The 15,099-nt window shown below is 42.3% G+C and overlaps 1 long non-coding RNA gene across 2 annotated transcripts in view; it reads left to right on the top strand.

The window, feature by feature from the left end:
• The first annotated feature begins 583 nt into the window (after nucleotides 1–583).
• LOC122942439 overlaps nucleotides 584–15,099 on the top strand; it is a 35,030-nt gene continuing 20,514 nt past the window's right edge. Inside the window, exon 1 of one of the 2 annotated variants that reach the window (XR_006390551.1) lies at nucleotides 584–1,140. This is a non-coding gene — a long non-coding RNA (uncharacterized LOC122942439). Of the gene's footprint in view, nucleotides 1,141–9,989; nucleotides 10,046–15,099 lie in introns of those variants that run through there. The other variant, XR_006390550.1, reaches the window with a different exon arrangement.

Below are 15,099 nucleotides of genomic sequence, written 5' to 3'. Positions count from 1 at the left end.
GTTTTTCCGGATCCGGCGGGCAGTTCCGGTGTCGGAATTGAACGCCGGATTTAAACAACGCTGGTGTGAAAGTAGCCTAAGAGCTGTCTAAACTCCATACACGGTACGGACCTTTTACCCCCCTAGTGGACGGGTCCGGAACAGAGCTAGTGTTTAGCCAGCTCACATTGATTTTGCTAAACTCCATACACAGTACGGACCTGGTCCTTACTAAGTATGGGGAATAGCCAACTCTATAGGAGCGGTCTAAACTCCAAACACGGTATGGACCTCTCAGCCCCCTGGTGGTCAGGTACGGAACTATGATGGGATTTAGCTGATTCAAAGTGAATTGGCTAAACTCCATACTCCGTAAGGACCTTCTTAACCCTTTGTTGTATGTGATCCATTACAATTAATTTTGCCAAATAAAGTTGAACAGATGAGTGGTTGAAAATCTCTTTTTTATATTTTTAATCCTTATAAGGTCTCCTGCAGAAGACCGGATGGTTTTGAGGTCCGTTTTAAAAGGATACGTTTTTACTTTTTTTTTTTTTTGTTTCAGTACTGTCTCAGTTTCCGTCCCGTTTTTCAGTTTGGTTTGCGTTTTTTGAGGAACTTAAACAAGGCATATATAGTAATTACATTCTAAAATGTTCATTTTACAGCCCCATTGACTTGAATGAAGCCACGGAACATGATTTGCAATAATATGACCTGTTCTACCTTTGAACTGAAAAACGGAAACTGAATGCATACGGCATACATTCTGTTTTTTTGCAGACCCATCGAAATGAATGTTTCCATATATGGGATTGAAAAAGCTTTCTGCAAAACGGAAACAAAAAACTTTTGTGTGCAGGAGGCCTAACTGTATAAAACATGAATCCATATCATGGACGCACTTCACCCCAAGTCCTGTGAGAACAGGGTTTGAGCTCAAATGATGCTGCAGAGGAGCCTCTAATCACTGAGAAATGTCCGCCTTCCAGTGTACGAGAAAACTAAAGTATCGGCTCCAATTTTCTATTAATCAAGTTATCTGAAATGTTCCCATCAAAGTATACATTCAGATTGCAAGACTCTGGCGGTAACCTGTGATTTCACCATCATCATGGTCAAAGGAAAGCTCAGCATGTTTTCCCATCAGTTTTCCTTCAGGTGAGGTCCTCTTCAGGTATGGAGTTTAGCCTTCTAACAGTGAACTGTCTATTTCCCATACCTCAGACGGACCTTTTCTATGTGTTACCTACAGAGAAGTTCTCCTGCTGCTGAGGTCCTCTTCAGGTATGGCATTTAGCCTACTCACAGTGAACTGTCTATTTCCCATACACCAGACAGACCTTTTCAATGTGTTACCTACAGAGAGGTTCTCCTGCTGGTGAGGTCCTCTTCAGGTATGGAGTTTAGCCTACTCACAGTGAACTGTCTATTTCCCATACACCAGACAGACCTTTTCTATGTGTTACCTACAGAGAGGTTCTCCTGCTGGTGAGGTCCTCTTCAGTTATGGAGTTTAGCCTGCTAACAGTGTACTGTCTATTTCCCATACACCAGACAGACCTTTTCAATGTGTTACCTACAGAGAGGTTCTCCTGCTGGTGAGGTCCTCTTCAGGTATGGAGTTTAGCCTACTCACAGTGAACTGTCTATTTCCCATACACCAGATGGACCTTTTCTATGTGTTACCTACAGAGAGGTTTTCCTGCTGGTGAGGTCCTCTTCAGGTATGGAGTTTAGACTGCTCACAGTGAACTGTCTATTTCCCTTACACCAGATGGACCTTTTCTATGTGTTGCCTATAGACAGGGCCGTCTTTAGCGCGGGGCAAAAGGGGCACCTGCCCCGGGCCCAATTGCTCCTGGGGTCCCAAGGCAGGTCCCTGTCCCGACTCGCCGTCCTATCCATCACTTAGTTCACTATGCGAGCAAGCAGCTTGTCTTGCATACTGAAGGACTTACTGCTTACTTGCCCTCCTATTTGTTCCTCCTCCTCCCGACCTTGACCTCCCCGACCCCTGCCTTTGCCTACTGGTACACTGCGCCACATCCTCCCGCTGTCTTGACAAAAGTAAGGGAGAGAGAGGCTGCGTCACCCCAGTCACTCACCTCTATGTAATTTGCTGGAGACAGTAACTGCTGGCAGTAGCAGGCTTTACTGAAGGAACTTAGGAATGGAATGGCTGTACAGTAGTGGCATACTGTGTCTGCTGGCAAAAGACCTCTGTCATGTGTCATAATAGAGGTCTTTTACTAGCAGATACAGTATTCCACTACTGTACAGCCATTCCATCATCTCTCATCTGACTGTGCCATATGTGAGTCTGTTCTGGACAGGTCCTGCGAGGCTCCTGAGAGCATGTGCAATCATTCCCTAAATAATACTGCCAAATTAGCAACCTACACTACTGCTGCTCAATGTCCACATATAATCCCATACAGTGTTCACATAATGATAATACCAATACTACCTAACACCAACATAATATTTCCACATAGTAGTTATTTAATGCTGCGGACACCGACCACGGGGCAGCCGCATGCGGATCTCGGACACATTCACTTGAATGGGGTCCGTGATCCGCCTCCGACGTCCGCATGGCAAAAAAATATGACTTGTCATATTTCGTTATGGAGCGGAAGCACAGACGGAATTTTTCAAGGGTCGTACGACCTAAGCGTGGCTTGAACCACCCACTGACTGATTTTTTTATTCTAGGTGCATAAAACTTATATCTTTATTATTTCAATTTAAAAGTTGAACTCTAAATTTGATTAAAAGTCCTCAAAATGAGCGGTGAGACTATTGTATATGTTTATATACCCCTCTTGGTATATGTCACTGGATGGGATAGCTCCTGATACACTTCTCAGGGCTTGCCCAAATCCCTAAATCTTTATAGCAACTTTATATTTAGTTGCAAGTATGTCTCTGCTATGAGGGCTCACTCCGCTCAATCTGATTCTAAAATGTGTTCTCCCGCTTCCCTACATGTTTCGCCGAGCCTTCGGCGTCCTCAGGGGATATGCAGGTTTGCATTGGAGGGGGCGGTCCCTATGTTTTATGAGTTCGGTTTAATGGGGGTCGGGCGGCTATAGCCAATCAGAACTAGGCTTTCAGTGATTGGCGTGGCTTGTTACGAATTACCGTCACTTCCAATGTCAGTTAACCACGTCTCCATCCCTGGTGACGTGGTCTCAGGCACTCCCATTTGCCCGCGTCACTTCCTCTTCTACCTGTGACGTGAACGGGCCTCCGATTGGTGGAGCATCCTGTGATGAAAAGTTCCCGGTGCATGGGTATCTCAGTTAGACGTCCTTTACTGATGACACCTACCCCCGCGTCCAGCGCTTGGAGATGACGTCTATTTACAATCGTCAATTTCTATTATATCTACGCATGCGCCTGTAACTTGGGATATTTACAGAATAGATTGTCAGATATTTCAGGTATTATACCTTATGAACGGGCCTAACACACACACCCTGGGAGAGCACTCAGATTCTACCTCTTATATCGCTTGTTCTTTCAAAATCACGAGTTAATTATTATGGAATAAAGAATATGATTTACATATAAATCATGTATATATATCCAGAAAACACTGCACATTTTAGGGCCTTCAAATAATATATATTCTATTCAATCTCGTCTTATATCTTCCAGTCAATCATATATTACATGCTCTATTGATCAGCTTTAGTATATATAAAATATTATTTAGGTGAATTATTAACTCCCTACTATACTATACCATATATCCATCTTATATATTATTTAAATATTCTCCCAATGATCACTCATTATTCTACACTCCGAAACATACTAAACCCGGAAAATTCTCAGAGTAGAGAATGGCAGGCCAATCCACAAATGAGCGGGCAGTGGAACGTCATCCCAAATATACAGAGAGAAGGCACATACCCATCCTAAACCATCCTTTTCTGCTTTACCCCCTCATCGAGTTATGGTTTATTGCAGGGCTGGCCAACCTGAGGCTCTCCAGCTGTTGCAAAACTACAACCCCCAGCATGCCCAGACTGCCTACAGGTATCAGCCTACAGCAAAGCATGGTGGGAGTTGTAGTTTTACAACAGCTGGAGAGCCGCAGGTTGGCCAGCCCTGGTTTATTGGGTGGCCCTTTACAGAGTGGGAGTCAAGGAGGACAAACAACTACCCCCTCTTTTTTAGTACCAGGTGTACAATTGAGGGACAGGGACAAGTGGGGATACAATCAACAGAGAATCTAGATGAGATTACCAACATGCAGATTATCAACCTTGCCAATATATCGCTAGAACCCCAGCTTATCTCCCTCCTGAATAAAGGCCTCTCTTATACACCGACACCTGGATTTGATTGCTTCACCTGGGTCAAAGACATCAATCTCTTTGCCAGGAAGCTGGCACTCCATAAAGAATTTAAAGAGAAAGAAAAGAGAGACCCAGATCAAAAAGAACGGGAAGCCATAAATATTTTGGAAGATCTATATAGAGAGAGTAGGGGTAAAATCCCGGCAATTCAAGCACCATTCACAAACCACCTCCTTTCTCAGGCTATGCAAGTGTAGAGACCTTTGTGAAGCTTGTAACAAAAGATCTAGAAACGATAAAAGCAAAAAGGAGTGAGATAGGAACTAATGTCAGTATACCAGAAAAATAAGCTCTGGAGGATTTAATGAAAAGGGATGATGTGGTTATAAAACCCTCTGATAAAGGGGGCAACATTGTGATACTCGATCGAGAATATTATGTTCAAATGGTGCTAAAACTTCTTAAGGATGAAAAAACCTATAAGAAATTAGAGTACAATCCTAAAGAAAAATATCAAAAGGAACTTGAAACCATTCTAAAAGGAGCAAAAGAAAACCATCTAATTACTAAGGAAGAATTTAAAGTAATGTATAATCCCAACCCCACAACAGCCACGTTCTATGCCCTACCAAAGGTACACAAGAAGAGAGATCCTGTACCGGGCAGACCTATAGTCTCTGGGAATGAGAATTTATGCGAAGGCATAAGCACTTATGTAGATACATTAATCAGACCTTTTGTTGCCAGCCTTCCATCATATGTAAAAGACACCCTGGATATGGTCAGGAAACTAAATGATGTCCAAGTAGGCCCCAACACATTTTTAGCGAGTCTAGATGTAGAGGCTCTGTATACCAGCATAGATCATGAACTGGGTATAGAAGCCGTCAAGAAGTACCTATACACAAAGGGAACACAATTTCACTCACATAATGAATTTGTAGCACAATTGCTACGATTTCTTCTTACTCACAATTATTTTATGTTTAATGGCACTTATTATTTACAGACACACGGGACGGCAATGGGGACGGTTTGTGCGTGCCAATCTTTTAGGGTGGTGGGAAGATCAGCACGTCTTCACTGAGGATAATACACATTATACGGATTTAATTTTATTTTGGGGAAGGTTTATTGACGATATTCTTATTTTCTGGAACGGAACCAAATCAGAATTTAATCAGTTCACGGAAAAACTTAACAATAATAGTTTAGGTTTAAAATTCACCACAGAAATTCAAGAAAAGAGCATAGCCTTCCTGGATTTGAAGATCATCCTGGATGGTAGTGGAAGGGTACTAACGGAAATATACAGAAAACCGACATCTAGCAACAGCTTTTTACATTGGCAAAGCTATCACCCTCAGCCTTTAAAGAAAGGAATCCCCATCGGGCAGTATTTAAGGGCTAGACGGAATTGTACCAACATTGAGGCATTCAATAAAGAGTGCCAAACTCTATATTCTAAATTCCGGAAGAGGGGATATCCTAAAAAGGTCTTGCATCAAGCCTACAATAGAGCTAAAAGCACGGATAGAGAAGAACTCCTTGTTGAAAGACAGAGAGGTAATGAAAAAACGATCAGATGCATAGGGACATTCGACATCCAAAACAAACAAGTGTACAACATCCTAAAAAAACATTGGCATGTTTTAAGAGCAGATAGGGATTTAGGATTGATACTCCCAAGGAACCCGAGCATTACATACAGGTGTGGTACGAACCTTAAAGAGATGGTGGTAAGAAGCCACTTCCAAAAAAAATCCAGAAAAAGGAAACTTGGCTAGAAACTAAAGGATCGTACCCCTGTGGTACATGCACTTTTTGTAAATATATGATGGTGAAAAAAGAGTTCATCAACCCAGTTGATGGCAAAAAATATAAAATCAGGGAGTATATCAATTGCAGAAGCAAGGGCCTCATATATGCAATACAATGTGAATGTGATCTACTTTATATTGGGAAAACGATTCAGGAATTTAGACGGCGAATATCGAAGCATTTTAGTGTCTTAAATACAGATGAAGAAAAACCCCTTTCGAGACATCTAAAAAGATTTCACAGGGGTCAAACAACTGGCCTCAAAATTTGGGGAATACAAAAATTAAAAGGAAATCCTAGACAAGGAAGCATTGACAAAAAGTTACAGCAAGAAGAGACTAGGTGGATACACCGTTTAAAGTCACTAGCACCGAATGGTCTCAATGAAGGATTTACGTTTGCTTCCTTTTTATAATCAAGAAAATGAACGGCATAAAATAATTAAATGGGAAATAAAAAATAAAAATAAGAACAAATAGTAACTCTAAAAGAAAATTTTTAGGAGGGATCCCTTTGAAGAAAACATGACTTACCGTAATGGACGGGCTGAGAAGTGAAAGATACCTGAAAAAGAGAAGAGAATAAGTATGAATTATCTTCACAAATCAAAAAATGAATATAAATATAAATTAAAACAAGAAGGGTAATCAGTTAAGTCCAAAAAGTTTAAAAATAAAATATAAATATTAGTAAAATTAGATAAATGAAAAAAATAAATAAATTAGGGAATGGTCCCCCAAATTCAAAGAAAAATAGGACAAAATAAATAGGAAGTCGGATACCAAAAGAAATAAAATAAGTGACATCTGAAAATTGGGGGACTTGTACACACACTCTGGGAGAGTATCTTCTGGACCAAGATAGTCTAAGAGGGGATGCATTACTGGTGAGGATAAAATTAGATAGTGTAGCATTTTGAAAAATAAAAAATGATAGAATAAAAGATATCCCTAGAAATAAAAGAAATAATAGTAGATGGTAAAAACAAGTGGAGAATTATTTTTTATATATATATATAAAAAACAAAAAGAAAAAAAAGAAGAAAAAAATAGAAATCAGTATTCTTTCAAAAGAACGATATACACACAAAAATTTCAATCTCCGGGGGTGTGAAAAAACCAAAAATTGAATATCGGGTGTAAAATAGTTAAATTAAAATAATAAACTGATCAGCTATAGGAAAATATATAAATCAAATATCACTATTTTGGAGGTGTAGGTAGTCTATAAGAAGACCAGACCAAAATAATTTAGTAGAAATAATGAAGACACGAGCACTAGTGTAGTATAAAAAGAAATAATTTTTCTGATTAAAATTGGATTATAAATTAAAAAATAATAAATATAAAATAAAAAATAAAATAAAATAAAAATAAGAACACATTTTCCGGGTTTAGTATGTTTCGGAGTGTAGAATAATGAGTGATCATTGGGAGAATATTTAAATAATATATAAGATGGATATATGGTATAGTATAGTAGGGAGTTAATAATTCACCTAAATAATATTTGATATATACTAAAGCTGATCAATAGAGCATGTAATATATGATTGATTGGAAGATATAAGACGAGATTGAATAGAATATATATTATTTGAAGGCCCTAAAATGTGCAGTGTTTTCTGGATATATATACATGATTTATATGTAAATCATATTCTTTATTCCATAATAATTAACTCGTGATTTTGAAAGAACAAGCGATATAAGAGGTAGAATCTGAGTGCTCTCCCAGGGTGTGTGTGTTAGGCCCGTTCATAAGGTATAATACCTGAAATATCTGACAATCTAGTCTGTAAATATCCCAAGTTACAGGCGCATGCGTAGATATAATAGAAATTGACGATTGTAAATAGACGTCATCTCCAAGCGCTGGACGCGGGGGTAGGTGTCATCAGTAAAGGACGTCTAACTGAGATACCCATGCACCGGAACTTTTCATCACAGGATGCTCCACCAATCGGAGACCCGTTCACGTCACAGGTAGAAGAGGAAGTGACGCGGGCAAATGGGAGTGCCTGAGACCACGTCACCAGGGATGGAGACGTGGTTAACTGACATTGGAAGTGACGGTAATTCGTAACAAGCCACGCCAATCACTGAAAGCCTAGTTCTGATTGGCTATAGCCGCCGACCCCCATTAAACCGAACTCATAAAACATAGGGACCGCCCCCTCCAATGCAAACCTGCATATCCCCTGAGGACGCCGAAGGCTCGGCGAAACATGTAGGGAAGCGGGAGCACACATTTTAGAATCAGATTGAGCGGAGTGAGCCCTCATAGCAGAGACATACTTGCAACTAAATATAAAGTTGCTATAAAGATTTAGGGATTTGGGCAAGCCCTGAGAAGTGTATCAGGAGCTATCCCATCCAGTGACATATACCAAGAGGGGTATATAAACATATACAATAGTCTCACCGCTCATTCTGAGGACTTTTAATCAAATTTAGAGTTCAACTTTTAAATTGAAATAATAAAGATATAAGTTTTATGCACCTAGAATAAAAAATCAGTCAGTGGGTGGTTCAAGCCACGCTTAGGTCGTACGACCCTTGAAAAATTTGGTTATATATTGTAATAGCGTGGCCACCCCCTGTAGGACCTATCAGTCTGTTGCACATATGAAGCACAGACGGAAACACCACGGAAGCGCTCTGCAGTGCTTCAGTGGGGTTCCGTGCCTCTGTTCCGCACAGCAGCTCCAGATTGCGGACCCATTGAAGTGATGAGGAATGAACATGGCCGGCGGCCGTGGATTACCCGCCGTTTGCGGGCTGTAATACGGCCATGGCCGCCCAACAGCCATGTGCATGAGGCCTTATGGTGTTTCCCAGTGTCATGAATATGATGTGGGGGTGCATAATTGTAGTAGCTATTATAGAAGTATATGTGTTGTGTAAGGTGTGATTTAACCAAATGCTCTGAAGCCTCTACTCTATCCCAGCAGGGGGTAGCCAGGCAGACTGGGACCAGCTACAGGAGATGCAGAGGGACAGTTGTCACATCTAACGCCTTTTTTGAGGAAGATTTGAAAACTCTAAAACAAAGAGATTTCAATATTCAGTGCCCTCCGCTCCACTAGGATTTTGTTAGTCAATGACTGGGGCTGACCGGAATCTGGAAACCAATCCTAGTTATATAAAATTGTTGCAGGGTTATTGTTCATGGTTAAGCCGTGTGGGAATTACAGCTGAGCTACCCATTTTTCTTACTCTATTGTTTTGTATGTTATTTTTTTAACTTTGTCTCATTTTATATCTGTTTGTAAGCACTGCACTACTTTTATGTATTCCCTTTGTAAGTCCGCCTTGTTGCTCTAACCCTGGGTTCACACCTGAGCGTTTCTGAGACGCGCGTATTTGTCGCACGTTTTTTGCAATAGTAAACGCGCGTTTGTGTGATTGACTGCAGTGTTGTCCAATGAGCAAATATCCCTGTCTATATGAAGTTTGGCCAATCATAGGGCATTGTAGGTGTGAAATTCCATGTGTGTTGGTAGAGTGTGTGGTTTGGAGTCATGGAATGCTATAGATGGCGACGTGTTGCGGCACTTGTTGCAGCTATTGACCTGGAACGCTTGAAGAGAAGGCGGGACAGCGGGCGACGTTTCTGGGTCCATCCTGTCATTGCCAATAGACAGGAGAGGGGCCAGTTCTGGGCACTGTATGCGAACCTCCGTGCCCATGAGGACAAGTTTTTTGACTACACCAGGATGTCCATCCACAGGTTAGTACGTATACGTTGTTGCAATGTTTTTTCAATGGTTAAGCTAAGTGTTTTGTGCTTTTTGTATTGTTAACCATGGACATTTTATTGTTTCCCAGCTTTGACGAGCTCCTGGTGTTGTTGTCCCCTCATTTGCAGCGTCAGGACACCTTCATGCGGGACTGCATCCCACCAGTGGAAAGACTGGTCATTACTTTGCGGTAAGTAGCCTATTATTGTGGCCATTTAAACCATTTGCAGTGTGTTGTGCCAGGATCTGAGTTTCGCCGTGTTTCTCTTGTTGTTTGTGATGTATGAGTGTTTGTGCGGGGGGTATGTGATGTGTATGTTGTCAACGTGTGGCATAGATATCCCATACATGCATCATGTATCCACATTTGGCCATGTTTTACCACTCACATTCAAAAAATAGTCCAAACATTTGCTTCAAATTTTTTATCTTTGGTGAATGTATTAACATCGTACATTTCCAACTAAAATGTGTTAACTCTGTTTAACAAACAAAGGAGCAATTTTTTTTTGAACAACATAAAAATATTAGAAACCTTTTCCTATATATGTGACCTTTTTGGCTCCAAAACCCTTGAGCCTGAGAATTTCCCTCTTATAATTTTCAAAGGGTTTCATATTGCGGCCCTGAAAACTCCGCCTCGGGATCCCGCCGTGTCTCTCTGGCTCCGCGAGACTGATTGGCGGGTGGCATTTCAGTGGTGGTGGAGGTGCTTGGGCCCGTGCTTGTAGAGGGATATGGGTATGATGTGTGTTGTGTCTGCCATGTGTCAAGAGGGTGTTGTATGTTACTTTGTGTGTATGTGTGTGCTGGGTATGTGTGAGGGTGTTGTTGTGCATGTTGGGGATGTAGTGGCCCATATTGTGGCCCATATTGTGCTGGCTGCTGTGGGGCACTGATACACGTTGGGATCTCATAAGGGATGCAATATTTATCAATGGTCTTAGACACCTCATTCCTTACTTGTGTGACCAGATTTCTGGGCACATGTAGCATTTTCTCCTCTAGACTGATGAGAAAATAGGCATCACTTGTAAGTTTTGGCACAGGATGTGCCAGGGCATCCAGGCAGCCTATTAGCCTGTCCTCATGCCTCTCTGTTCTCCTCCTTTTATGTCGGGGCTGCCGACTTGCCTCTTGGACGGCTGGGACAGTCTGCATGGGGCTCACGAAACTCGGAGTGGGTGGGGGGCCTGGAGGACTCATTGGCCCCATAGATGGTCCGGGCTCACTGTCCATGGTTGTGCCCTCGTCCTCTTCATCGTCATCTAGCGACTGGCTGGGTTCCCAGCTACTATCGGTGCTGTGAAGTGGAAAATATAGGTAAGTATGTTCCCCATATGAAATTGAATGTATGTCATGTCATACCACATCCTCTCCTCAATGTGTATGCCCTTGACTCACCTCCGCATTTCCGTGCACGGTATCAAAAATGACATCTGTTGGGCATGCACGTAACTGGAGCGTGCGCTTGGGGACGATCCGCTCCTCTGCTCCCTTTCTTTGCGCCTATGGCGGATAAAGGCGTCTTTCAGGCTTTTCCATGCCAGGGCTATTACATATAGTTAGTACACCACTGCACACAAGGAGTTTACTTTTCACATTAGAACACACATGGAAATACCTTTTCCCTGTTTCACTGTCTTGCTGAAAGTTGTCCAATCTGGCCAGATGCTTTTTGCGATATCCTCCCAGGCCTGCTGCCTGCTCCTCCTATTTTTGTACTTGCCATCCTGCGTATTATACAGGCAGCGTTTGGCTTGCACCAGCCTGATCAGGGTCTCGGTGTCACACACAGACTCCTCCATGCTGGATTCTCTCCAAAACTGTGCTTTGCACCTGGTGTTGGGCCTTTTCCAGCATGTTGCTAAATCCAAAACGCGCATTTCAGTGTCAAAAACGCGCAAAATACAAGTGCTGCGCGTTCCCATCAAAGTCTATGGGCCAAAACGCGCGACAAACGGCCAAAAAAAAGCTCAAGAACTTGTTTATGTGTCGGGCGTTTTTCAGCGCGTTTGAACGTGCTGTAAAACGCGAAAATGTGAACCAGTGCCATAGGGAAGCATTGGTTTGCATCGGTTATGCGTTTTACAGCGCGTTCGAAAATGCTGTAAAACGCGCAAGTGTGAACTTAGGGTCAAGAATCCATAGCCTGAACGTGTGACTGTGATTGCTTGTGAGCAGAACGTATATACGTGGAGTGTGCAACATTTCCAACTTACGGTGGTGGCAGCTGGTGTTTGGGGTCTGTGCATGCTTGGGGGGTTCTCTACACTCACTTAGTGGCCTGAGTGTGTGGGGTGCGCGAAGTGAGAGCTTGGAGGTAGTCTGGCCCCTGGCAGACCCATCCCTGGTTGCGAGATGCGGGTGTACGTAACACCCAGCTAGAGGCGTTTATCACTGATCCCATTCCTCAGGACGACCGTGGCTTGAAAGAGCAGCTTAAATAGAGTTGGGGTAAAGCATGTTTCCTGCACCTTCATTCAAATATATCATACATCCCGACTGATAGTGGCTCCTGTTACTGTACTGTATGCTGTGTACTGCCCACTACATGTACCTGGATGAGCAGCACTTTTTTTACCTGGATAATCGCGCAACACATAGGGCTCAACTTCACTGTAACATTTGTCTTGCGAAAATGTTTCTAATCATAGTCTATAGTGTCGCACTGCGACTGGGATGCGACAGCCGCAGAAAAATCCATTTCCAATGGATTTTTGGTGACTGTTGTGTCGCAGCATGACACCATAGACTATCATTATAAACATAATGTCGTTGTGTAGCCTTAGTCTTACTCCTTACTAGGGCTGCACAATATGGGAATTTTGTGTGATTGGGGCCGTAAAAATTGCGATAACGGTATGCAGTGCGATATTTTAAGGGAATTGTGCTAGAGGTCTATTTGCTTGGATTTTCAAGGCAAAAGCACACAGAAATTACTGATAATGCTGAAATGTAGTTATGCTTAACTCAAGAACTGAAATGCACAGTGTTTTTCAAAATAAAACATCTTTTACTAAATTAAATAACATATTTGCATTACTGCAAAAGTACAAAATACAAAACTTGCCATTTTCTTAATAGCACTGCACAGAACAGATATATAAAATAGAATAAATAAAAGAACATTTGTTCATTAAAATAACGACTTGCCTCCAGCCCCTCCTCCCTCCCCCCCCATACTGTAACTGATGTATCGCCTGCCGCGCTGTGCAGCAAAGCGGCCGGCGATACATCCGTGTCAACCACGTAAAAAGTCAACCATCGCTTTATAAGACGTACTGCCATTTTCCCCCCACTTTTGGGGCGGGGGGGGAGTTTGTCTTATAAAGCGAAAAATATGGTAATATAATTGCAGAATTTTTGGGTCGGCCAATTGGCGATTGCTTTGGCGATATATTGTGCAGGCCTACTCCTTACTGGGGCCCAGTCCCTCTGACCTGTACCATACTTACATTTTGCACCTTTCTTCATGTTACTGGTGTATAAAACTAGTGCACAGAAAGCAGCGCCATTTCAACTCATTTTTCTAAGAGTAATTGCTATGGGAAACGCGATTATTATTAATTCTGAATTTTTTGAATAATCAATAATACTTTAAATACTTCCAATCAATATTACTTGATTACTAAAATGATCGACAGTGCTCTAATTGTGGTCCTCTAGTTTTTACCAAAATACAACTATCATTAACCACCTCCGGACCGCCTAACGCAGATGTGCGGTCCGGAGGTGGCAGCTCTGCGCAGAGTCACGCACATATGCGTCATCTCGCGAGAGCTGGGATTTCCTGTGAGCGCGCGCTCACAGGAACGGAAGGTAAGCGAGTGGATCTCCAGCCTGCCAGCGGCGATCGCTCGCTGGCAGGCTGGAGATGTGATTTTTTTTTAACCCCTAACAGGTATATTAGACGCTGTTTTGATAACAGCGTCTAATATTCCTGCTACCTGGTCCTCTGGTGGTCCCTTTTGCTTGGATCGACCACCAGAGGACACAGGTAGCTGTGCAAAGTACCAGAAAACACTACACTACACTACACCCCCCCCCCCCTGTCACTTATTAGCCCCTTATGAACCACTGATCACCCCTGTTCACCCCATATAGACTCCCTGATCACCCCTCTGTCATTGATTACCCCCCTGTAAGGCTCCATTCAGACGTCCGTATGATTTTTACGGATCCACTGATACATGGATCGGATCCGCAAAACACAGACGTCCGCATGTGTTTTGCGGATCCGATCCATGTATCCGTGGATCCGTAAAAAATCATACGGACGTCTGAATGGAGCCTTACAGGGGGGTGATCAATGACGGAGGTGATCAGGGAGTCTATATGGGTGATCACCCCTCTGTCATTGATCACCCCCCTGTAAGGCTCCATTCAGACGTCCGCGTGTGTTTTGCGGATCCGATCCGTGGATCCGTAAAAAATCATACGGACGTCAGAATGGAGCCTTACAGGGGGGTGATCAATGACAGAGGGGTGATCACCCATATAGACTCCCTGATCACCTCCGTCATTGATCACCCCCCTGTAAGGCTCCATTCAGACGTCCGTATGATTTTTTACGGATCCACGGATACATGGATCGGATCCGCAAAACACATTGCCAGCACATCAGACCACTGTTTGACCCTCAAGATGGAGCCTTGTCTCGTTATTGGGGGGATTCCCTGTATGCTGTTGGAGACAGCTTACACTCCTGGCAATCAGACTGATACGCTTTTCCTGTTCGTCTGCTGACAGATATTTGCGAGGTTCCAGTTTGGAGTGCTATTTTGTATCCAGTTCGGGAGGTTGGTGTTCTGCAGTAGCTGTGCCTGTCTCTCAGAAAGGGGCATATCGTCTAAACGGATTTTAACCCCTTGTCTGCTGAAACGGTCCGTTACTGTTTGTAAACGCTATAACTTTTACCCAAACCATTTTTTTGCCCAAACATTTTTTTATTTTTTATCAAAGACATGTAGAACAATAAATTTAGCGAAAAATTTATATATGGATGTCGTTTTTTTTGCAACATTTTACAACTGAAAGTGAAAAATGACATTTTTTTGCAAAACAATCGTTAAATTTCGATTAACAAAAAAAGTAAAAACATTTTTTTTTATCAAAGACATGTAGAACAATAAATTTAGCGAACAATTTATATATGGATGTCGTTTTTTTTGCAAAATTTTACAGCTGAAAGTGAAAAATGACATTTTTTTGCAAAAAAAACGTTAGATTTCGATTAATAAC

This window comes from Bufo gargarizans, chromosome 6 (assembly GCF_014858855.1).
Source record: "Bufo gargarizans isolate SCDJY-AF-19 chromosome 6, ASM1485885v1, whole genome shotgun sequence".
Lineage (NCBI taxonomy): Eukaryota > Metazoa > Chordata > Amphibia > Anura > Bufonidae > Bufo > Bufo gargarizans.
The sequence above is the reverse complement of the archived record's forward strand: the minus strand, read 5'-3'. Positions and strand labels throughout refer to the sequence as shown.